This window comes from Molossus molossus, unplaced genomic scaffold (assembly GCF_014108415.1).
Source record: "Molossus molossus isolate mMolMol1 unplaced genomic scaffold, mMolMol1.p scaffold_m16_p_11, whole genome shotgun sequence".
Lineage (NCBI taxonomy): Eukaryota > Metazoa > Chordata > Mammalia > Chiroptera > Molossidae > Molossus > Molossus molossus.
This window is the reverse complement of record NW_023425346.1, coordinates 83,646,572-83,670,893: the sequence shown is the minus strand read 5'-3', so window position 1 is coordinate 83,670,893 and position 24,322 is coordinate 83,646,572. Positions and strand designations below refer to the sequence as shown.

The following is a 24,322-nucleotide window of genomic DNA, read 5'->3' as shown; positions in this document are numbered from 1 at the left end:
AGGGGGTGGCTGGCCAGGCTGATTTCAATTAATATCAGAAGCACCAACAAAGTGAATTTATAAGCTAAATGTGTCATCTGACTTCCTGATAAGACTATTAAGATAATACTTCTTAAAATGCATGCAGACTAATCAGATATCACTTTCTAATTTGTTGGGCTTTTAAAATGTACATAATCTAACCATCTATTAAGTGACATTCATCTTAGAAAATTTCAAGTTGGCAGTGCTCTGACAAAAGTACTTGGACAGGAAATATGATTTGAAAGATTCCTTTCTACTCTACTGAAAAGCTATGGAATCAAAGGAGACACCATTGACCACACTCACTTATAATCACAGCATGATATAATTAAAATATTACCCATTCATGGTAAATTTCACTTAAATATCTAACTAGTGTTTTGGGGTCACAGTCTATCTCTACTCTTCAAAACAGTATTCTGACTTAAAAGTTAAAAGTGATCACACCTTCCTTTAATTATTTCTGCCTGATATATAAAATTATTTTTTACCTGAATCTCCCTGAAAACTGTGAATATGGGACTAAAGCAAATGAGAAAGCTGATAAAGGCAAATCACCTCCAAATCTATAAGAGGAACGTCAGCATTGCATTCCTACTATGGAATGAGAAAGATTCTCCTCTCTCTATATTGCAGAAGATCACAAATCCGAGCTACCCAATAGCTGGAGATCTGCCGTGCAATCTTCTGGTTTGATAAAGCAAGCTGAGAACCTATCTAACCTCTTCTCTCTCTCCCCCTCCAAAAAGCTTAGCTCGATACTATGAGCATAAAATTCCTACATCAAAAAAAAAAAAAAAAAAGTACTAAGTCCAAGACATTGACTTGTAATTTATAATAATTTACAATAAAATCTTATCTATTAGGGCTAAATACAATTGTAAATATAAATGAGGATATAGTTACTAGAAATAAAAATTAAAAAAAAGAAATTTAAAAATGTTAACTTTCTTTTGTGATCAGAATGAGATATTTCATTTAACTTTACCATATCATGGCTATTATGCTACATATTATAGGGCCCCCATATTCTTCCCCCAAACATACACATTTGGGGGGAAATGGTCAGAGATCTTATGCCACCAGAAATGTTAGTTATAGACTTGAGTGGTGAGCTTGAATCTTTGCCACCCTCGGTAATTAAATAATTTCCTCTTGGTATTTGAAAGTTTTCTAAGGACAGATTTATTTCTTCCTTTATTTAAAAAAAACAGTTTTTAAAATTACAGGTCTTAAAATGCCAACTTTTCCCCTCAATAAGCCTTCTCTTAATCTAATACTCCTTGGTGAGAACATGCATATCTTCATCCTAGCTGAGGAACTACTGATCAATGCTACACTTCAGTTAATCTTACTCATGAATAATCATGAAAGATGTAAGATTCTTTAGTGTTTGGCAATCTGACATTAACCCTTGATTCTACTGACATGAGCCAAACTATATGACCCGACACGGATCAGATTCCTAACTTGAATATTTAGCCTGTATCATCTTATATCATCATAATAAAACTACTATAACAGGAATAAAAACAGTAGTTCCAAAGATTAAATTACACGTTGAAATGGAAATGGTATATGGATTAATTCATTGTCTATTTAACATCTGTAAAATTCTTCAGTTTTGTGTTTTTAGGTAGATTTAATATATACAGGTTTAATGTTACAAAGTAAAATTAGTATTTTTCCAATACTGATTAGAAGGTTTTAATACCATGAATCAGGAGTCTTTTAAGGAGCCAAATCTCTTAGATAATTCTAGTTAAGAAATTCGCCCCCCCCCCCCAAAAAAAGAGTGAAGAGAGCAAGTAAAAGAGTGAAAGAAACAACAACAAATAAGAAAAAAAAAAGAACAGAAAAAAGAAAATATCCAACTTAACAGAAAACGTGGCTATGGTGGCAAAGTTCAATTCATGGTTGGGATAAGCATATTCCAGTTTCACTTACTAAAACAAATTATTTTGTGTCTAACATGATCATTGATGTGGGCCTTAGAGACTCATTTTGTAGCTTATAGGTCAGCCTATCAGTCAGTACTGCTATTGTTTATCAGATTTCTAGAATAGGAATTACATTAACAATTAGATTTCTATTATATTGAGATTTTCTTGTATCTAAATGCATCTGCCTTAAAATTTTTCCAAACTTAAGACTATAATGCTCTATGTTTTAAAATTCTAGGATTTGACTTGACTACCTAGCTGCCCGGATACTCACATAAATTCATACTTTTTTTTGTATGAGAACAAATTGGAACTTGCCCACAGGCAACCCAAAATCCTAAGACCAAATCTGTAAGCACTCTTGAAAACGTTGTATTTTGTGATATGATTGTCCCTGGCATAGAATATAAACAGTAAATTAATTTGTATGGGAATTTAAAAATAAGATACTATGTACTTTGCTCATTTCTAATATTTCTTAAACAATCCAGCAATACAGTTATTCCCACATTTTCCCTTAATCACCAGAAACTTTAATGCTAAACTATAGTACTTACTTCATTCTAAGTCTTTGGTACTGTAGTCTGTTACTTATTTTATATATAATTCAGCTGCAAAGCATCAAGTCTTTTCTCAAATCAGACAGAGTATGTATTATAAACAATAACTGTACCTATTGCCTTCCAAGATTTTACTTTAGGGTATCATTCTTTCAGAAAATGATATAATATTATTTAGCACACAGTAGCTTTCATGTTATCCTTCATGTATATATAAAATGAATAAAATACAAAATAGACATCAATCTTTTACATACAAGGCATTTTATAAAACCTTACATAATATTCTAGAATGATCCTTCAGAGAGACAATAGGTTAACAAACTCTAATGAGAATATGATTTCTCGAAAAGCTAACAATTACTTAGCTTTTTAAAAAAGTATTTCTCCTTTATCCATCTTCCCTAGAATAGTCTTTTAATTACCATCCAAGCAAATGTTGTTAATAAACAAATGATAACTTTCATATGACAAATAACTTACTTTTTGGAGGTGGCCACATAACACACTTGTTTCTCCCTAAGATTTATAAAATCATATGTGCACATTAAAATGTAATATGTTTAAAACTTTTTAAAAATCTGTTTTTATTGACTTTTTAGAAAAAGAGGAAGAGAGAGAGAAATATCGATGTGAGAGAGAAACACTGATCAGCTACCTCCTGCACGCCTCCCACTGGGGATCGAGCCCACAACCCGGGCATGTGCCCTGACCGGGAATCGAACCAGGGCCTCTCAGTCCACGGGACGAAGCTCAATGCACTGAGCCACACCAGCCGGGCAAAATTTAATATGTTTTAAAGGCTGATTTAAAAAGAGAAGCATTTTCATCTGGAACTGCATCTATCATTGGATTGCCTGCAAATTGTACATGAAAAAAAAGCTTGACACGCTCTGAGAGCTTTTGTATTTTTTGTTCCTGAAAGCAAGTCACAAAGAGATAGTTATTTAAGTGTATCAAACTGAAGTTCTTGAGCACATGTGCCCTGAGGGCTTGCAGATCCAAAAAATAATAATAATCCTGAGGTACAGCTGTCACATTTCCTTCCCTGTTCAAGGGGAAGAAATAAGCAGAAAAACTTGGCAGAAAATGTCCCTGAAGAAAACAGCTCTGCTGTTTTTGAAGCTACTGACGGATTTTTCTCAGGGCATATCCAGGGTTAAGGATGTAAATCGGAGATACAGCTTATTTCAAATAAACCATTTTCCAATTTTCTATCTCCTTAGTCGGAGGGTTTCACATGTTTCTTTCAAAGTGTGAAAAGGGTGATGCAAAAGTACGATGCACGGAGCCGAGCCCGACTGCACTGCACACACACCAGGGAGCTGGGACTTGGGTTTGGAATATTTGTTGGACGTTGAACGAACAATTCACCAGCCTCCTAACTCCAGATAAACACAGGGAAATGGTTCTGTTGGCTGTCAATGTTTGACCAACACTCGCTCCATCCGAGAGACGGGGGTGGTTTGGAAACCTAATTTTCGTGGTAGGAGATCTGGTCCTGAAGCTCGAACTCCACTGGGAGCACGTGAAGAATGACACCAAGTAGAACAGACTACTGGACCCGAACAAAACCTGGCATAGAATAGCAAGCATGGGACACGCAGGTGTAAAAATATCTTTAAGGTAAACTATTTCATCCCGTCTCAGGAAAGGCTTTAAACTCATGAAATGGAAACATTCTTTGGTCATCATCCACTTCCCAATACATCTTAAAGTGTTTTCAGGCAATTACCTACAGCATCAATCTAATAAATTCAAATTTCTGGGTATGAGCTCTGGAAATGGGTATTTTAACAAGCTCACCAGGTGATTCTGAGACACTAAAGTTTGCAAGCCTGCTGCATAGGACTTCAGAAAAGACAGCAGTGGTAGCAAGACACACAGAAACACTCCTGCAGAATAACTGTTGTAAAGGGAGGAGGCAATTACCTTGATATGCTAGGTAGTCATTCTCACAAATAGAAGCTGAACCTCTCACCTCCTCAGTCCAGGATATATATGAAGAGGCGATGGGTTCCCACCATGGGGCTGACTGCTTTTAGTCATCTTCCTGGAAATACACCAGTTGTCTGGTGCCTCTAATCCTACTTGACGGAGGCAGATGGATCTCAGAAGAACGTTTAAAATTACCCACTGTTGTTGGTGTAAACCTACTTCATATTGTGAAAACAATTACTAGTCCTGGCTCAGTCTATAAGCTTCTTATAATTCTTTAGAATACTTAAAGTATTTAATATAATGGCATTTATTAATGGTTTATGACAAAAGTACACTTGCTTACAATATGTCAAATCAAGTTATAATTTTCTTTACCTGTTAGATCATTTTGGAGATGGATGTGGGTAAAAGGTAAGATGTGAATGTGTGATAGATCATTCCAAGCCAGTAAAGCTCTCAAAGAAGTAAATCAATGACTTCATGTCTAGATGATCAAGACATGTGCTGAAGGTATCCTTCAGTAGAAGAGAACTTTTTCTCTTGGGATTTCCATCCAACAGCAAACCTCACTGTTTTTCTTTGGATTACAATATTAGAAAGATCACAAAGCACAGAAATAGTCCCTGATTATAGTTATTACTAGGCAGCTTTAAATACCCTCAAAATTTGGCAAAAGGAGAAACAATGAAGGCTTGGAAAATCTAAAGGAAAAATACAGTGTGTGCCAGAGAGACATGTCTCCATTGTCACAATGCGCTTGGCACCGACAGTTCTAGAATGTTTTCTATGATATGTTTTGCCCTGTCATCATGTAATGTGCCAGTTCAATAAACACTTGGATTATAATTTTGTACTGCTACATACCCAAAGACCAACAAAGAGTAAAACAACCAATTATATGATACAATTAAGCACGTGAACAGTGTTTCCCTTTTCCATGTAGGCTCAATTATGCCCATGCAACTACTATCCATTCTAGTACTACAAAACAGAAATGTTTGTTTTAGTCCTCAGCAATCATAGAAGTTTATGTAGAATCCATATCATTACTTGTCAATGCTGACAAAGTCAAAGCTTAAATAGTTGCAGACTAATTGACTATAATATAATTCTGCATTCCTTCTCTTTGCCTTCTACACAGAACTAAGGAAAAAGTCCTTGATGACATGGAAAAGTTAAGCTGAAAATCCAGATATTTGTTTCATGTCTTCTCTGTCCTTTTCAAGCTGATTGTAAAATACCTAGAAGAATGACTCATTCTCCATCACAGACCATGACTAATAAACAATTCTTATGAAGAGAGTGGTGGGTGAAGAGAGAATTCGTTTTGAAGATGATGGACACACAGTACCCAGCAAGCCAGGACTAGGCTGCTGGTAGAATTATATAAGATTATACAAATAAAGCATAATTCCAGGCAAGCTGGAGGTGCTCAATAAATGCTACCTATTATTAGTTATTTTATGGCTTTCATTCGAACATTTTTAGCAATAAGAGCCAATATATAGTTTGCCTCATATTAAAAACCCGAGGCCAGAAAGAGTAAATAATTTGACCAAGTTAGACACTTCCAAGGAGATCTGGAATAAGAAGCCAAACCCAGTAACATCCATTCACTGCTTGTTCTTTCACTAAGGGGGTTGGAACTTAACAGAGAATCCAGTCCAGATAAGGACACTAACTTCATAAACCTGTTCCATTGATAACTGTCTACCATATTAAACTGGGTAAGGTGCTTTATGAGATATTATATGTATATTACTTCTGAGCCCTTTTTTACATTATCTAAGAGGGCTAATAGGTACTTTCTCTCTCTATCTATCTATATATATATATCAGAAATAAATATGCAAAATGTTTTAAAGCTTTAGCCTCTGATATTTAACTAAGGACCTGAACTTAGGAACTTAGGAGATATAGTAGAATAAGCAATAAGCAATAGATTTCTAACGAAATAATCAGGATTGAATCCTGGCTGTCCCACTTCTTGGATATGCAAACTCAGACATGACACTAAATCGGAGTGTTAGTTTCATAAGCACATAACTCACTTTTGAACCATTGAATCAATACATTTTGATCCCTTCATCCATAGTTTTCTTTTACTATATAAGGAGACATTCAACCATAATGATTTTAATAAAATTATCCTAAATAAGTATACATTTAAGCATCAGGATAAAAAGCTTAAAAGGGAAATTTTCATTTGGATTTTGACAACTAATAGTTTTGTTTTAAACTCTTCCAGTTTGAAAACAGATTCCAGACCTGTCAGATTTTGTCCAGAGTCACATAACAAGACCCTATAAGACAAAATCATGTAACAAAACATCTCCTTAGGGTATATGTCTGAGGAATATTCTACAGAATAACAAATATTCCGAAGAAACGAAGTAGGTCATAAGAATGTAATGGCACCACCACCAAATGACAATTCTTTGGTTCCAGACACCTGAGATCCACATCATAGGGAGGGCACTGGCTGGGCGTTCACGTGCTGTAATCTAAAAACAATAATCAGCACTTGAGGACAGGATGCTTCAGAGTTCTCTATAGGACGTGGAAACAGGGCCACGCCCCAGGTGAATTTGGAAGCTGTACTATATATCACAAAATAAGAGACTAGAATTAGAATCAAACAAAACCCAAAAAGTTGAAGAAAATGGCAGTCCTGGGAAGAAAACAAGGAGGGGGAGTGAAGGGTACATTAGACCTTACATTCCAAGCAAAATACTTTACGGTTCTTCCATGAATGGTCTGCTTTCACCTATTTAAAATACAAGGAAGGATGAAGTCCTAGGGAAGTATAAGCAAGACACCATTTGGACTCGTTTTCCGCCACTTTTCCAGACCTGCTCATTCCCTTTGTCACTGGATGAACAACTCTTCCTCCACAGATGCAAGCCACGTGAGCGAGGCCCTGCCTCTTCACAGGTTCAGGTTAAAAATCTCATTCCAAATACACTAAGTGTATATGGACGTATAGCATCATCAATCAGAGCATTTGATTTCTGTGTTTCTTGGGACGTAAAGCACTCCTTGTGAGTGGACTGAGAACTGAATGTCCATCCTGTTCTGAACATCACAGAATCACTAGGACGCTGGCATACATGATGGCTAAAATGCCTTCCAACCCTAAGATTACAAACCTTAATTCATTAAGCAATTAATGGTTTGCTAATGTCTCCAAAATAGTAATGAAAAGACTCTATTTATCACAGGGAATGCATTGGGGATACATGGGAAAATATACAGATTTTAGGCTGAAGGAACTCACAAACAAACCAGCAACACAAACACCGTGTGGTACGTGCTGTGACACAGATGAGAACAGGGAAGCCACAGAAGCAGAGGGACAGCTCCTAGCACACTGGGAAGTCAATCTTGCAGGAGGTAATATCTGAGTTTAGTTTAAAGGACAAGTTAACCAAAGAAAGGAGGGAAAACTTTCTAGAAGGAAAGAGCCTGGATGACCACCTCCTGGGCTATTTTCAGCTTGGCTAGGCAACGCCTTCTAGGACCACTCCTTTGGCCGTGCAAAACTCCAGTTTTCACTGTGCCAGGTGGTCCCTGCTCTGCCTGATGTCCTCACAAGGCTGAGTTCCTGGAGAAAGAGCCAGGTTCACTGCATCTTCGCGCCTCCAGCACCCAGATCAGGGTGTGGCACAGAACAGCCTCAACTACAAGTCTCATGAATGAATCAACGAGGAGCATGCGTAAAGCACAGGACTGTTCTCTGTGGCCAGAAGCAAAGTGGGACGAGAGAAGGGAGGCCGACAGGCAGGCAGGGGCGGACTTATAGAGAAAGGTAGTAAGCCATGCCTAGCAGCACAGTCAAGTTTGTTTTTTTAGGTTGACTGACCCAGCGATGGTATTATTAAAAGTGAATTGAGCCCTGGCCGGTTTGGCTCAGCAGTTAGAGCACTGGCCTGCGGTCCAGAGAGACCTGGGTTCAGTTCCCACTAAGGGCATGTACCTCAGTTGCAGTTTGTCCCCGGCCCTGGTTGGTTTGTGTGGGTGGCGACCACTCGATGTGTCCCTTTCACGTCGATGTTTCTCTCTCTCTCCCTCCCTCCCACTCTATCTGAATAAAATATCGGAAAAAAAAAAAAAAAGTCCTTGGGTGAGGATAAAAAAAAAAAGTGAATTGGAATGAGGCACAACTAAACAGAGAAGCATCGCTTAGTCACATTAGGAAAGAAACACGTAGGCCTGAACTGTGGTAGCGTGATTGGGATTGAAACGAGAGGCTAGATTCTATGTTCAAAAACTTAATTAATTGCCCGGCTGGTGTGGCTCAGTGGTTGAGCGTCGACCCATGCACCAAGAGGTCGCCAGTTCGATTCCCTGGCAGGGCACATGCCCAGGTTGTGGGGCTAATCCATGTTTCTCTCCCCGCTTCTCCCTACCTCTCTCTAAAAATCAACGAAAATTAAAACAAAATAAATGTCTCTATTTATTTTATCTATCTACTGTCTGCCTACTTATATACCTTACTTTCCATCTGTGATAAAGGCAATGATAAAGTATGTTTTATATTCTTCTGACCGGTCTTTACCTTATTATTTTCTTGAGTTCAGTGTGTGGCCCGTCATATACCATGTTCTGAAGAGCTCCCTTTCATTAAACTATACAGTGTTTGAGATTATCTTAGTTGGTTTTTGATGAACAATGTAAGATGAAATTTATTTGCTTTGTTTTTGTTCAGTGTGAGAACCACGAGATTCTTTCAGATGCCTTTTTTTTTTTTTTTGAAATGTGACAGCAGGTTACAGAGAACTAGGAACCTGGTAAGATCTGCATTCATCTAATGAGATGTTGAGGCAAGAAAATGGAGAATGTAGAGAAAAAGACCGAGAACCTAAATGGCAAGGAATTGAACTTTTCCTTAAAAGGCACAACAGACGCTTCCTGACTTACGATGGGGTCACTTCCTGATAAATCCACTGTCAATAGAAAATATCATAAGTTGAAAATGCATCTAATACAGTTAACCTACTGGACATCATAGCTTCGCCTGGCCAATGTTAAATGTGCGCAGAACACCATAAGCAAAACATCACTGGAAACACAGCACGGTGTAGGGTCCCAGCTGTTTATCTTCACGATCACATGCCTGAGGGAAAACTGGGGCTCAAAGTCACTGCCCATGAGAGAGAGTATCATATGGCATATTGCTAGCCTGGGAAAAGATCAAAATTCAAAATTCCAAGCACAGTTTCTACTGAATGCATACATATCGCTTTCACACCATCACAAAGTTAAGAAACCGTAGTCGGGAACTGTCTGGATTTATACATTGCTTTAACAGGCATGTATTGAGCCTTCATTTAATTTAAGATCATTATCAGCCATCAATTTATTTATTATGCCTTCTAAAAGCTTTTCAATCAGCATTTACTAAATACCAGCTATATACCAAGAATTCTGTTAGGCACCAGGAATACAATGATGATTAAGATATAGATTCTGGCCACAAATAACTCACACTATGCTAAGGAAGGCAAGATGTGCTTGAAAAATGCAAGATAACAAACACAGTAACTGCAATAAGAGAGTAAACCTCAGGTGCAACATGAATATAACCCTTCTGAATCATTTATTTAAAATTTAAAAATGGATGGATGCAAAATATTTGTATGGCATGCATTTTTAAATATACTAAACTCATGCATACACGGAGAATCCAAAATCTATTTAATTATATTCGATACTCATTTTCTTCCGGAGAAAGGTAAAAGATCAGTCATATAAAAGTAAAGCATGAGTCATGTAAAACAGGTCGATACATTTTTGGGGATGTAGGGCAGGCTGTGCCCTGCGCTGTGCTGCTGCAGACTGTAATTGTGACTCCGGGGAATTCAGAGTCGAGTTGGAAGCAGTCTTGTTCACTGTCAGCTGAGCTGGGCCAGAAAGGAAGCCAGCAGAACTTTTATCATTTCAGATTCCCTCACAACTCAGGTATTATCCAATTGGGCCTGTCTTCATATACTGTTCAACTTATTTCTATGAGCAGACATATCTTTGTGTACCCTGGAGTGAATTCTAGAAACCAGGTCACTTTTTTATGGCTTGTTACCTGTATTCTGCTAAACTTGCAGAGTGATATGATGTGGCAGAAATTTGCTAACTTCTCCAGGCCTGAAGTATATACAATTACTCTATGTCTTAGAGATGGTAAAAAAAAAAAATTGACCTGGAAAACATATTCAACTAAACAAATATCCACAGTGATTACGTTTTCTACAGAGACAAATATTCCAATCTAATATGTAAAAGTTTTAATGTAAGAATAGAGACAGAGCCCCGGCCGGGCTTGCTCAGTGGTTAGAGTGTTGGCCCACAGACCAGAGAGTCCCGGATTCAGTTCCCGCTAAGGTCACATACCTCAGTTGCAGTTTGTCCCCGGCCCCGGTTAGGGTCATGTGGGTGGCAACCACTCGATGTGTCTCTCGCATGTCAATGTTTCTCTCTTTCTCTTCCTTCCTCTCTCCCTCCCACTCTATCTGAAGATAAATGAAAAAAAAAAAAAAAATCCTCGGGTGAGGATTAAAAAAAAAAAATTTAGAGACAGATGTACAGATGTGGTAAGATTATACAGTGGGACCGAAGGTAAAAACATTTTGATATAAAAATAGACCCATAGACAAGTCAGGCCATGGCCAAGAGCAAATAAAAACATGATTTGGAATGTAAAAGAATGTTAAATTAATTTAAAAATAAAATACATTTATAGGAAAGATAAAAATTTGAGGAGGCATATTATTTTTAAAAAATCTATTTGCCACTTTAATTTTTATGTTATTTTAGCTACACGAGTAGGTAAATCAAAGAAAGGAAATTCTGAAAATTTGGGTTGAAAAGTTCAGAGTTAAGCTATGTAGAAAATGTAAACTAAAGATGGGATCATGAAAGAATGCTCTAGATAACTACTTTTCTCCAAGAAAATGGCCAAAAAAAACTGACATCACCTTCAAATGAGATCCATATTACCAGTGGGCATTTTGGTTGAGAATTTCTAAGCATCAAAATTTATTTTATCTTTCTTATTTTTTTCTCTGTTTCATCTTTTAAAAATACATTAGAATGAAATATTAAATTAAAATTATATTCAGTGTCTGGTATTTTCATCACAGATGCAAAGGGAAATAGACTTTCAGTTAAACATAAATATTTTCTTGATAAACTCAGGATAGGGCTACATCTGTGAGGCACCACAAACCTTAAGTATGAAGAAAATCAAAAATCCTTTGGAAAGAATAAGAGTCTTTTAGGGAATAATATATAAGTAAGATAGAGACTACCTTACTCATCTTTAACTAAAAGAAAAGAAAAAGTGACAAATGCCTTAAGCATTAGAAGAGAGAAATATGACATTAGGAAACTTTCTTTTCTGACCGTGAAATATAATGACGTTTAATGAATACCTATTATGTCACAGGCATGGTTCTAGGTACTGAGGACAGGCAAATACCTATTGAGGGAAACCTGTCAATAAACAGTTAGGTGTCAATATGATAAATGCTTTAATAGAGATATAAAGGGATTCTATGGAAGTTCCTAAGAAATCAGAAAACTTCAGAATGGTAAAACTTGCTTTCAATCTTGAAGGGCATTCATGACAGACAAGGATACAGTTCCACAAACACACACACACACACACACACACACACACACACACACACACACCCCAGACATGGGGGTAATAAGAGAACTGGAAACACTAAGGATGTCTCAGAATGTCTGAAACAGGAGTAGTGGAAAATGCTACAGAGAGGCAAGTGTCCAGATGAAGTATCTTGTTTGTCAGCCTGTGAAGTATAAATTGTATCATTATTAATGGCAAACCTCTGAGAAACACTGAGCAGAGGAATAACACAGTGAGCCAGAGAAAGAGTTGTAAAAGGTTATGTTCAGAAACGGGCAAAGTAGACAGATAGTCAATAATAAAATAATCTACGAGAAAGCATAGAAGAATTGAACTAAGGCAGTAGTCGTGATGGTGGGGAAGACAGATGTTTATTCTGAGACACGGGGAGTCCTCTCCACATGCTACAGGTCATACTAAACTCCTGTCCTCGTAAAAGTTGCATTTCATGAGGTGATCGTTCGGGAACCAAGCACCTAATTAAAATATATAAAATGTATTCTTTAATATGAGAATATTAATTTTATATTTAAGGCTAAATTATTAAACTTAATATTTTACATTTAATGTACTTAATATGAACTTTAAAATGAGAAGCCAGCAAGGCATGAGAACGGCACTGTCTTCAACAGGGTGTTCAGGGAACCGTCTCCCAGGCGGTAAGCTCAGAAGAGAGACTCGATGATGTGGAGGGTGCCAGCTATACAGAGAACTGGGTAAGAACGTTCCAGGAGGAAGTGTGTGCCTTCAGTGTGAGGGTGCGGGGGTGGGAAGGAGCTTGGTGTGTTTGAGGCTGCCTTGGAGTTGGAACACACACTGTGAAACTCAGCAGAGCCGGGTCAGGGAGAACTTGGTCACGAGTTTGAATTCACTTCTAAGTATGATGGGAAGGGGGAGTAGGGAGATGCTGGTCAAGGGTACACACTTCCAGTTATAAGACCAGTCAAGTCTGGGGATCCAATGTACAGATTGGCGATTATAGTTAATAATACTTCATTATATACTTATAAGTTGGTAATAGAGTAGATCTAAATGGTCTCACCACAATAACAAAAATGGTAATCATGTAGCATGATGGAGGTGTTCGCTAACGCTAGGCGGTGATCACTGTCCAATATATGAGAGTATCAAATCAACACACTGCACATCTTCAACATATACACTCTTTTATGTCAATTCTATCTCAGTGAAGCTGGAAAGAAAAGTATGATGAGGAACCTTGCAGGATTTTTGAGCAGAGTGGTAATGACTCTTTCAAAGACCATATGGCTGCCGTGCAAACCCAGAGCACAGCGGGGCAAAAACAGAGCACAGCGGGGGCAAAACCAGAGCACAGCGGGGCAAAAACAGAGCACAGCGGGGGCAAAACCAGAGCACAGCGGGGGCAAAACCAGAGCACAGCGGGGGCAAAACCAGAGCACAGCGGGGCAAAACCAGAGCACAGCGGGGGCAAAACCAGAGCACAGCGGGGGCAAAACCAGAGCACAGCGGGGCAAAAACAGAGCACAGCGGGGGCAAAACCAGAGCACAGCGGGGCAAAAACAGAGCACAGCGGGGCAAAACCAGAGCACAGCGGGGGCAAAACCAGAGCACAGCGGGGCAAAAACAGAGCACAGTGGGGCGAGGCCGAAGCAGCTTCAGACAGGAGGCTCCTCCACTTGTCAGCTGAGGGGTGATGGCAGCTCTGATCACAGGGTGCTAAGAGAATCGGAAATCAGTAGATTCCGACGACCAGAAACAAGAGTCGCAAGATAGGCTTGTCATGATTTGAACCATTGTGAAAAACAAAAGTTAGAAGGGTTTTCGGTGTATTTTCTATGTACAAATATTTTAAACTGTGTACTACAGTTATTCAACTCTGCAGTGAGAAAATTATATACAAATTATACATCAGTATATTATTTCCCTACAGAGTCTCATTGAAGAAATAATTTCCCTGTGCTCATGTTCCATTCAAACAACACTTTTTAAAAAAATTGATTTTAGAGAGAAGGGAAGGGAGAGGGAGAGAAAGACAGAGACATTGATGAGAGAGAACATCGACTGGCTGCCTCCTGCACGCCCCCCACTGAGGATTTGAACCACAACCTGGGCATGTGCCCTGACTGGGAATTGAACTGGTGACCTCTTGGTGCATGGATCAACACTCAACCACTGAGCCACACCAGCCAGGTGAAATAACACTTTTGCAGTGTATATTTAAATGATCCAGAGATCCATGTGTGTCCAGCTAGGTATATTATATGTGTGTGTGCATGTATATTATATTACCTTATGTTACTATATTTTTCAATTCCTTTTGGTTTTAAAAGTTTCCTTTAAAATTGGACTCCAAAAACAAGACCCACTCCAGTTGTAAACAGATGTCACAAAGGAATTCACCAACCAAAACAAAAAGGCTTGTCTCAGTAGCAAGAACTTCCTACTACCACAGAAGTTTGTTCTAGGGAAGGTCTTTTGGGTTGTTTTGGCCCTCTTCTCTTTATTCAGGATGGATCGGTACCAGATCTGTCCTTGAGCCCTGTTCAAATGGTTTTAAATGACTCAAACCTTGTCCCCCTAACTACCCCCTGCAACTACAGTGTTTGCTTCAGTGAATTCTGAATTTCTCTTGCAGAGACGACAACTGTCTCAGAGTCACACTGCCTCTGTAGTCCTTACTGAATGCATGGTATGACTGGAGTCCTTGAAATTCATTACCAAAAAAGGGGGGGGGGGCAAAAGAGTTAAAAAAAATTAATCACAAGAAATTAGCAGGTTCAAGCAAGTCATTATACTTCTCAAGAAGAAAGATCTGACAGAGACACCTAAAGGAATCAGCCTCCAGGTTCGGATTCTTTTCCCCATCTTTCTTTCTGTTCACATGGGCTGATGTGTCAAACTGCTTTTTCTGATCTACCTGAAGAAAAGGCCAGTTTCACTGGCGTTCATTCACTTTAAAGTGCTCTCGCATGCCTGAGAGCTTGATTAAATTGCTACTTACTCTCAAAGGGAAAGGAGGTTTAACCTTCAAGAAAAAACCAGTGATCGTATACACACTGCAATGCAGTATTTTCACAAAAATCAAGCATTCTGCTGTCACAGGAAACGGAAGCTCTATGGCATTTATTTAGCAGCAAAGTTGATTGTATAGGATATTTAGCTGATAGAATGCTTTGATTCAACACTGACACAATATTCTACACATATAAAATAATCAGATGCACTGTGACCCTCCATATAAATAGCAATGTTTACAACCATCTGAACAAATAGTACAGATAGAACAAGTACAAAATATCATGTGAGGCCTACATGTCATTATTTGTGAATTCATCAAAATATCACCATTCATTTAAAATCTTTGCAAAAGTACCAAATGTGGGTTTTTCCTCAATATTTTGCCTTCACTTGTTATTTTTCTTTACAAGGGCACATCCTTCAGTTGAAAATGTGTTTAGACCATCCATTATGAAATCATGTTTTCATAATGAATTTTAGAAATGTATTTAAGTGCAAATACTTATTTTTTCCTAATGAAGCTTTCTACATCTATTAATTCATAAACTGATTCATTTAGCAAGAAGTTATTGAAGAAAATCAAGAGCAGTACTAGGCACTATAATTTTTATTGTCAGTATCCTTCTGGATATAATGCTTATTTCTATAAGGAAGGTTTTTAAAATATTTTATGAGTACTACAATAAGAATTAACCTTGATAAACTGATGTATCAAATACATTCACTATTTTAATGCGACACTAAAATGATAATTCACAGTTTAATCTTTGTGGTATGATTGGTATCTGTTCTGCCAGGGTTTGAACTATTTGATCCAAATGTTCAAATACATTAATTTTGTTGAGATTTGACTTGGTGTAACACAGATTCTAGCAGTGTACCAAAATCTCTTCCATTTTTTGTCCTGAGCACGTAGCAGGAGTACATTTCCTGACCTCCCTTGTGGTTGGGTGTGGTCATATGACTCAACTCCAGCCAATGGAATGTGAACAGAAGTGACATGTCTGCTTCTCGTTTTGGCTCATATACAACTCCCATGTGCTCCTTGTTGGTCTTTGTCCTCCTACCAGTTGGATGGAGACAATGACAAAGAAAAGCCACAAATGGAAGAATTCGGAATAGGGATGAAGAGGACAGACAGCCTTCCACTGAAACACTCACCCATGACTGATCAATGAGCCTGAAATAAAGTTTCAACACATTTCTGGATTTATTTGTTTTAGCAACTAGCCTATCCTAACTAATATAGTTGGTTTGAAGAAAAGTATAATGACATTTTTTTCAATCCTCACCTGAGGATATTTTTCTATTTTTCTTTAGATAGAGTGGGAGGGAGCAAGAAAGAGAAAGAGGGAGAGAGAGAGAAACATTGGTGTGAGAGAGCTACATCGATCGACTGGTTGCCTCCTGCATGACCCCGACCAGGGCTGGGGCGAACCGCAACCGAGGTACGTGCCCTTGACCAGAATCAAACCCAAGTTTCTTTGGTCTGTGGGCTGATGCTCTAACTGCTGAGCCAAACTGCCCAGGGCTATAATGACATTTTTTTTTTTTTTTAAAAAGGATGAGAATAATAAAAGTAACAGGGTTAAATAAAACACATTCTAGTAACTATCCCCAATTAATTGCCTGCACAGCAGACTTGACAGCAGCTAGCCCGTGGGTGTTGGCGTGGGGAACTGAGACAGCAAAGAGGAAAGAGCATTTCCTGCAGCTCCTCTCTCGCCTTCTTCATGGCCTTTTTTTGCCTGGTAGGGATGGAGCCACGATGGCCCACCCTGCAGGTTGGTCCTCTCGTAATAGCAGCTTTGTGGCCAAGACAGAATTTGCAGTCGCTTACAGAGAATCTTAGAGCAGTCTGCTGTTTGGCCAGGACAAAGTGGAAGCTCTTTTTCCTGATGAGAAGCGTTTACACAAGGTCTACTTCCAGTCTCCCTGGACCCACTTTATGTTTCCTCCTTGTCTTCACTTTTCTCTAGAGGAGTAGGTAGCCTTCGTTCTTATTAACACTCATGTCTCTATTTGTTCTTGAGCAGATCTTTTCCCGCCTCCTCCAAAGCCTCACTTCCTTAAACATCCCCTGTGCTCTCAGAGTCAGCTTCTTCCTCCCCTTACTCTCTGACTACAAACATCCTTTTTTTTTTCTATCCAAAATACACAAGCAACCACATATACAAAAGAAATGATGAAAAAATAAAACAAAATAAAATAAAAAACCCATCACCATAAAACCTATTTTCTAAATCTGCTACTTCGGGCCACAGCTCATTAGTTTTTCACCTCGGAAATTCCTCCTTTATTTGCCACTTAACACTTTCATTCATATGTACTCATTATTTATTATTGCTATTAAGTCTTAACATTTTTAAAAATATTATTTTTCTTTCAAATCTAATAACATGATTCTGGAGGCACAAAGATGGAAGAGACAAAACTTTTGCCTTTGAGGACTTCACCGAGCTGAGGAGAAAGACAGATGAAAACAGCTACACACCAAGATGATTTTTCGGTCACCTAGGGATTTCTTAATAGACTAGGAAAGCCCCCTCACCCTGGAAGGCACAGTTAATACCATCTGAGGGCTGGAGAAGAAAGTTGCATAAAAGAGCCCTGGCCGGTTTGGCTCAGAGGTTAGAGCATCAGCCTGCGGTCCCGAGAGACCCGGGTTCGGTTCCCGCTAAGGGCATGTACCTCGGTTGCAGTTTGTCCCCGGCCCGGGTTGGTCGTGCGGGTGGCAGCCACTCGATGTGTCCCTTTCACATCGATGTTTCTCTCTCTCTCTCTCCCTCCTACTCTATCTGAACAAAAAATGTCCTCGGGTGAGGATTAAAAAAAAAAAAGAAAGTTGCATAAAAGAAATGGCATTTGGATTGAACAGACAGACTTTTGTAAATCAGACAAGGGGAAGATGGGTTTGCAGAAATGACAAGACAATAGTAACATGAGAAAAACATGGCATACAAAGAGAAAGAATTAAGTTGAGAAAGCAACGAGTAGTCTGCTTTGGTTAGAATGAAAGAAAGGTGGTTGAGTAAGAGGAAGGGATTTGAGGTGGTCCAGAAATGGTTGCTTGGAGCCCTGCTTTTAAGGGCTTTAATGATTTGGACCTTTGTACTATAGGAAAATTTTAAGTGGCAAAAAGATATGATTTGATGTATATGAAAAACCATATGATGCCGGAGCGCAGGAGAGTTGGGTAGAAGAGTCAGAATGAAGCATACTCATCGAAGGCTATTGAAAGGTACAGGTAGCCCTGGCTGGTTTGGCTCAGCAGTTAGAGCGTCGGCCTGTGGTCCAGAGAGACTCGGGTTCGGTTCCCGCTAAGGGCACGTACCTCGATTGCAGTTTGTCCCCAGCCCTGGTTGGGTTGTGTGGGTGGCAGCCACTCGATGTGTCCCTTTCACATCGGTATTTCTCTCTCTCTCTGTCCCTCCCACTCTATCTGAACAAAAAATGGAAAAATGTCCTCGGGTGAGGATAAAAAAAAAAGAAAGGTACAGGTAAACGTACTGGAGGCCTGGGCTGAAGGAGAAAGAGTATCCAGTCCTTGGATTATGAAGTAACTCAGTAATCACATGATGATTTTTCCTTCTTGTACTTAAGCAAAAAGCAGATTTCTATTGGCTTCAATGTCTCCCAAATTGACTGAGATAAGGCTACTGCACCTTGTGTACAAAATTTTCTGAAGGCAAACATCCTTCAAGATTTGGCTTTTAAGACCTCCCACAGTAAGCCCCCCCTTTTAAGTGACTTATACTCATGACCAGTAAAAGAACTAAATGCATAATAACCATACCTGGACGACCATTCTGTTATTCCAAGCATTAGAAAAACTTAGTGCTCATCAGCACCAAATTTTTATCTTTTCCTGTCTCCATTTGGCCTAACTGTTAAAAGGCAAGACTCACTAACAGCACCCTCCTAACAAGAACTACAGCCTTTGCAGCAGGTGGTGCCCACCTCTGCCTACAGAACTGCAGCCCAAACAATCTGCTCAGAATTGCCGAGAAATCAATAGAATGTGCTTCTGACTCAGCCTGTTAAGTAGGAGGACTGTTATTGTTATTTTAACTCCTGCTGGAGTATGTGGGCAATTCTCCCTCTTTCTGTCTCTGGTTAACCATGAGACAACCCTCTTCAGAACCTCCTCACCCCTGGAATAGGTTCTTGCTCGCTGGGAGCCAGAACCGTTTGAGGTATAGGTATGACTACCTGCTGATAGTATAAATTCGGATAGGCTTCCATAAAGGGGCCATCTGACATCCTAATTTACTAATAGAATTTATTTTTAGAATGTTCAATCTGCCTTTAAAATTAATCACATAGAATGCCATGGATCAGAGCTAAATGCTCATGAGATAGTAATTAGTACAAGTCAAGGTACTTATTTTTGGAGAGTATGGGGAAAATAATCACATTTTCTTTCTTCTTTCCTTAACCATTGGGGTTTTGTGATCCTACTGTTTGTCTTTTTCTTGCCAAATGTTCTCAACAATATAAACACTCATCAAGTACTGCTCCTAAGGAATATTGTAAAAATAAAATAAAACAAAAAATCATCATCCTATTTTATAAAAAGTTGTCTTAGAGGCTAAACTTCACCCATCTATGAATGATGAAAAAATATATATAAATCTACTTTGAAAATAAAGCTAAATCTAAATGTCAGGTTGTAGCAAATCTCATTGTTTAGATAAGAGACTCCATGGAACAATAAAAAATATTTTTTGTTCTTTTAAAATGATTTCCTCATTTCTACCTTGCTCATGTGTCCCTCATTTGTCTCTGTGTTTTTGGTACTATAAATTAAGATTCAAGATTTACATATATGTAGAATAAAATTCTGTCATAATTCTATAAAATTACATGTTAAAAACATCCATGAAAGCTCTTTAGTGTTTCAGAATTGTGGCACTCTATTAAGACCAGCTGAAGGTATCTTTAAAAAGCATTAATCATCCCTGATATACATTAGGATATTGCGTGTGCTGGGCATCATTCCATAGTAACCCTTGCATACCCATTCAGTCCTTCCACAAGCAAGGGTACACACCAAGCTGAAGACACTACTCTACACACAGCTCAGAACCTCACACAGTCTCTGCTTTCAGTGGGAGGAGAGAATGTTGAGATGATGTCAGGGAGGTAGAAGGTGAGTTATACTGCACCTTGCTGGTCACAACAGAGTGTGGGCATGATTCTGACTGTTATGGGCAGCCACTGGTGAATTTTGGACAATTCAAAATTCTTGTTAATAGATTAAGATCTATTATAGATCACACTAAGTGAACAAGATTCAGTATAGGAGGCTACTGCAGTAGTCAAGGTGAGGGAGTGGATTTCAATGATATAGGTAGAGAAAAAGAGAAACATCAAATTCTAGACAGGCATGATCTTGTTACTATTATCTGTTATGAGGCTTAAGAAAGTCAAATCATATGTCTCTAATAGATGGTAGAGGCTGGTATGAAACCAGTAGCCAGGACTGTTTACTACTCTATAATGTTTACACAGGGCTTTTGTGTCAAAGAGATGCTGATATATCAACCTTTACATTTATAATTAAATATAATAGGATTAATAGTGATTCTAAATTTTACAGAATAATTAGTAATATTAGCAACGACTTTGTCATTTACAAAGAAAGCATTTTCATTTCTGTTATCCCATTCAATTTAATCTAATTGGCATGGTTAGATGATTGCAAAGCTAAACAATGTCAACATAACAAAGCAAAATAGAGATATCTGATTAAATAGTCACATTTATGGTATCATCAAATGAATCACTGCTGTTCCCAATAGCATGTTTTCACACTCTAGGAAGATATTGTCTCCTTTGTTTTACTAACATGGGCCTTCTCAACTTACATAAAAGGATCCAAATCAACTTTGGTGGAATGAATTAAACTGCTATTTTTGTGCCAAATAAGTTAGGTTTTCCCAATCCGTTTTCTGCTGGACAGCATAGCTTTGGAGTCTGAGAGCAACGAGTTTGAGTCTAGGCTCTGCAATCACTATACGATCTTGAATATGTTACCTGACATATTTGAGCCTCAGTTGCCTCTTCTGCAAAATTACAATGCACTTCTGACATATGAGGCTTACATAATATCTTGCATTTACTCATATTTGCCCAGCATGTTAGTTTATCTCCTTTCCCCCCCAACTATGACAGAATAGTAGTTTACTCCCTTCAGAAAATAGAAGTTATGAAAGATTCTATATCTATAAATCTTACAATTGTTTAGTGACATTTATTTTACCTTGAACAAATTCTAGAATTAACAGTGTTAGAGAAAAATTTTTTTAAAAATCATTTTTTTTTTTTTTTGAAAAAAGTTTCTTTTGTAATTTAAAAAATTTTTTTTTTCCTTTATTGATTTTAGACAGATAGGAAGTGAGGGAGAGAGAAATAGAAACATTAATGAGATAGAACATTGACTGGCCTCCTGCATGCCCCCCCACTGGGGATGTGGCCCACAATCTGGGCATGTGCCTTGACCGGGAATCGAACCAGCAACGTCTTGGTGCATGGGTCGACACTCAACCATTGAGCCACACTGGCCAAGCCTCTCATAATTTTTGAAGGGAATATGAGCAGTTAACATGAAGCAAACAAGACTTTTTCTTTTGAGTATATTTTAATTTCCAAGGTTATTAGTATTTTATATTTAGAAATAGTATTTCATCTATGGGGAAATAAATCATATTTCAGTTATTGTGTTATGCAAAATCAGTGAATCATGAGTCCCATTAGTTAGCAAGATCCTTACAGCCAATTAAAAAAAAGTGGTTTTCTAAGAAAAAAATGAAACATAAACCTGACTGGCATGACATCACAGATTAAGAACTTTGGAAATCTTGGAGATGCTTTTGATAACCATACTTAAATCATTTTAGCATTACGTCTTCAAAATGCTAAAAGTTATTTACAAGTAATATTAAATAATATTAAGCCCCAGATGTTTGAAACATTCAAATGACTCAACTTTATGATAAAATGAGTCAACCAGATCTTCTGTATCAACATGGATGGAGCTCTAAATGTCATGTTAGGTGAAGATAAGCTGCGAAGAATATCCACAGTATGGCACCATTCATGCAAACTTCTAAAATGTAAATAATCACATGGTACACTGTTCCATACACATGTCATTCAAGAACAGAACACACATAGAGAAGATTATATCATCTTAAGGACTATGAACCTTTTAGCAAGAAAGGGAAGGGAGCGAGGGGAGCATTTACTCTTTCTGTGATGGTTTATTTCCTTAATAAAGATTTGAATACCCTACGTGGTAACCACTTTTGTAAGGTATATAAATGTCTAATCACTACGTTGTATACCTGAAATTAATATATCAGTGTATATCAACTATAATTAAAAAATAAATTTAAAAAAGATTTGAACAAAGCTGACTGTTAGCATTGGCTTAATCCATGCAGTTGATATTTAGGTATTTATTATAAAATATCTATATTTTTCTTTGAACATTTTGTAAATTTTCTTGATTAAAAATAAAATAATAAAGAAATAAGAACAGTAAAGCATATATTGCTGTGGCCAATTTAAGATGGGATATTCAGTACCTCTAATAAAAAGAAATTCAGTTAAAGTGCATTCTTCATTTCCTAGAATAAAAAAATCATTTGTATTCTTTCTGTAACATTATTCTACTTTTATTATAGGAATTTTGAGTTTAAAGAAAGATGAAAATAAAGGGAACTATTCTTTCTGCTTGTAAACTGAGCTAAGTGTGTACATTTCTTTATTTACTCATGCAACAATAATAAAGTAACAAATAAATATTTGCCTATTATGGCTTTTTCAGTAAATGCATTACCTGTTTTTTCCTTTCATAAGTTCAGGTAGAACCAACCCATAATGTAGGTGGATCTGATTGCTAGACCTACCTACTCTGTCATGAAACGACTGTAAAGTAAGAGCCGGGGCTGGTCATCTTTCCGGGACTTCTGCTCCCAGACCCATGTATAAGACTTGGGTGAACTTGATCTATCGGCCTCCTGTCTCCCTTCCTCGTGCCTCTAATCTGTAGGCGATCATCCCTTTATTTACTTGCAGGGTTGTTGTCAGGAATGATTTAAATTAGGCAAAGTAAGTCATAGAGGACCAAGTCTGGTACACAGTAAATACTGAGAAAATACTACTTCCACTGTTAGCCAGAACAGAAGCGAAAGGCTTGGTACAATCCTCATTTCAGAGAAAGATCTTTTCATTTGTTTACTATGAAATCATTCAAAGCATTAAGTTCTGTTTTAATGATCCTAACTCTATTAACTGTAGAATCCATGTGTATCAAAATATTCATTTAATAAAGATTTTAAAAATATATTAACAATTATTTTTCACAATTGCGGGCGACTTTTCATTGTAGAGAGGATGAGGCTTACCTATTCAAGGAAGCAGTAAAATGGCAAAGTTTGTTATGTTGTGTTCTCAAAGGGTTAATAATAAGTTCTGGCTTCTTTCTGTAAAAAAAAAAAAAAAATAAGAATTTAGAAACTTAATAATTTACTCTGACCCATGTACATTAATTACATCATGTAAGTAAATACCAAATTTAACTTGTATCTTTCTCTTTTTACATTGGGTAATTATGAGATCATGAGATACATTTCATTGTGGTTCTTTATAGTCATAACACTGAGTGCGTTCAACCTGCTAGGCAATCTTTCCGGCGCTGGGAATAGAACAGTGCAAATGTTAATTGTTGCATACTTTTTCCTGATTTTTAGCTTCACACTTCAGTGAAGCTACCTTAAGTATTATATCCAAGGAAAAATAAAATTTTAAATTGTTTCAATTGTTTTCAGCTAATAAATAGCAGGCATTTGTATTCTCCCTCAAGAGAATATATTCATCCTGGTAAATTGTTAATTATACCCAGTAAGCTTTAAAGGACTGGGCCTCCTGCCCAGTTTGTATTGACTCTCCCTAGCATAGAATGGAGAGGACTACTTTTCTTAACAATGAATTAAATTTTCTCTATAGGTACTACACTTATTTTGACATTTGAAATCCTAATAGTTATTCTGGATTTGTACTTCTGATTAGAAATTCCACTGGAACAATACAGAACACTTCTTACTAATATGGTACCTAGAAATACCTTCTTGCTACGTTGCCAGAGTGAGGAGCTGTGACGGTGTGGCCCTTGATATATTCATGGATGACCCAAATAT

General features: G+C 37.8%; 1 protein-coding gene across 25 annotated transcripts in view; it reads right to left on the bottom strand.

The window, feature by feature from the left end:
- The window catches only part of MAP2 (microtubule associated protein 2), a 283,366-nt gene that overhangs the window by 78,612 nt on the left and 180,432 nt on the right, over positions 1 to 24,322 (bottom strand). For all 25 annotated transcript variants that reach the window (XM_036253788.1, XM_036253789.1, XM_036253793.1 and 22 more), the window contains one exon: positions 23,531 to 23,608. The gene's annotated coding sequence lies outside the window, so the exon portion shown is untranslated. The remainder of the gene's footprint in view (positions 1 to 23,530; positions 23,609 to 24,322) is intronic.